This window comes from Bison bison, unplaced genomic scaffold, assembly GCF_000754665.1.
Source record: "Bison bison bison isolate TAMUID 2011002044 unplaced genomic scaffold, Bison_UMD1.0 scf7180017864492, whole genome shotgun sequence".
Lineage (NCBI taxonomy): Eukaryota > Metazoa > Chordata > Mammalia > Artiodactyla > Bovidae > Bison > Bison bison.
In genome coordinates, this window is record NW_011495051.1 from 5,650,762 (window position 1) to 5,653,207 (window position 2,446).

The window sequence follows — 2,446 nt, forward strand, 5'->3', positions numbered from 1 at the left end:
TCCGGGAGTTGGTGATGGACAGGGAGACATGGCGTGCTGCGATTCATGGGGTTGCAAAGAGTCGGACACGACTGAGTGACTGAACTGAACTGAACTGATGAATAAGCTGACTTTAAAATAGACTTCTCTTGCTCAGGAACTTACTGAAGGATTTGCAACATCAAAGTAGTGTTTAAAACAAGAGAGAAATAAAGGACATGGGACTTGAGAACCCATAACAAAACATACATGTGTTTGTGGGTACCAAGCTTGTATCTGAAAGGACAGAGAGAGAGAGAGAGTCCAGGAGCAGTTTTTGGCTCTAAGAAGAGAGAATGGATACCTGGGGAAATAAATTCACAAGATTAAGAATCCACATCCTAGGTGACATCACTGAGCCAGCCTAGACCCACCATATGCTGAAGATTCAGGCTCCAGGCTGACTGTGTCTTGTCTTACCTGTAGCTAAATGCCTTCTTCCTGTGTTATGAATACAGAATCTCAATCTTGTATCTGAGTATTACATCACAGGCAGTCTGTCTACACAGTGACAACAAAGGTGATCGTGTTAAAAACAGGCCAAAAATGAAGAATTTCTGAAACTGAAACACCGAGTCTTTGCTTTTTCCCCAGATGCAGAGCAGCCTAATGGTCTGTATCCAGCACCCAGCCTAAGAGTATCCAAACAGCGAGAGAAATCACTGCCTCCCTCCCCAAGGACTTGACCTTCCTGAATTTGATGATTCTCTGGGGATGTCACCAACTTGTTCATCTCCCTCCTCCTGTGCTTCCTCTGCTCCTTACTCTTTATCAGTCGTCCCCACACAGCCACCTGCATCCTCCAACAGACCACATTTGGAGCTGTGTTCACTGTGGCTGTGGTCACTGTTTTGGCCAAAATCGTCCCTGTGATCTTGGCATTCAAGGCCAGGAAACCAGGAAGAACCATGAGGCGGTTGCTGGTAACAGAACCTGCTATGTCTTTCCCATGTACTCCATGATCCAGGTGATCATCTGTGGAGTCTGGCTGGGAGCCTCTCCCCCTTTCCTTGAGATGGACACTCACTCTGAGCCCAAGGAGCTCCTCATCGTGTGCAACAAGGGCTCGGTCACTGCCTTCTACTGTGTCCTGGGCTACCTGAGCTCCTTAGCCCTGGGGACCTTGTCCTTGGCTTTCCTGGCCAGGAACCTGCCTGACACCTTCAGTGAAGCCAAGTTCCTGACCTTCAGCATGCTGGTGCTCCTCAGTGTCTGGGTCACCTTCCTCCCTATCTGCCACAGCACCAAGGGCAAGGTCATGGTGGCCGTGGAGATCGTCTCCATCTTGGCCTCCAGTGCTGGGCTCCCAGGCTGCATCTTTACCCCAAAGTACTACATTGTTCTTATAAGAACTGATAAAAACTCTTTGAAAAGTTTAAAGACTAAGTTGAGTTCCAAGGGAAATAAACATTCTTGGGTTTTACCTCATGAGTCTCTATCACATTTTTAGGATTTTGAACAACAAAATGTTTAAATATTATATATAATTTATAATATCTGAGTGCATTACATCAAATTTACTATTATATCAAATGTTCATTCAGATATCAAAAAGCAACCAAAATTGCTTTACCTCTATTTATCAGTGGATTCTGCTCTCTTTTTCAGAATGTTTGTGTAGAACTGCATTGTCATCAAGACTCACACATAGGTTTTCTCTCAGACTAATGGCAACCCATAGGTTTTCTGCCTCAGACTAATAGCAAAAGCTATTGAATCTAACCATTTCTTCCGTTATTAAATATGCACAGCCTCTATTTTTCCAGCCTCTCCTCTATCCTAGTAAAAGGTATCTCATAACTAAGAACTTTCCAGAGCATTCTTTGTTGTATCTCCTCCTACTACTTCCTTTTTCTGGAAGAACACAGTGCCCAAAATGTCCTTTCTGTACCTTGAAAGAAATATCTGTATATCTCAGTTCAGTTCAGTTGCTCAGTCGTGTCCGACTCTTTGAGACCCCATGAATTGCAGCACACCAGGCCTCCCTGTCCATCACCAACTCCCAGAGTTTACCCAGACTCACGACCATCGAGTCAGTGGTACCATCCAGCCATCTCATCCTCTGTCGTCCCCTTCTCCTCCTGCCCCCAATCCCTCCCAGCATCAGAGTCTTTTCCAATGAGTCAACTCTTTGCATGAGGTGGCCAAAGTACTGGAGTTTCAGCTTTAACATCATTCCTTCCAAAGAAATCCCAGGGTTGATCTCCTTCAAATGGACTGGTTGGATCTCCTTGCAGTCCAAGGGACTCTCAAGAGTCTTCTCCAACACCACAGTTCAAAAGCATCAATTCTTTGGCGCTCAGCCTTCTTCACAGTCCAACTCTCACATCCATACATGACCACAGGAAAAACCATAGCCTTGACTAGACGGACCTTTGTTGCCAATGTAATGTCTCTGCCTTTGAATATGCTATCCAGGTTGGACATA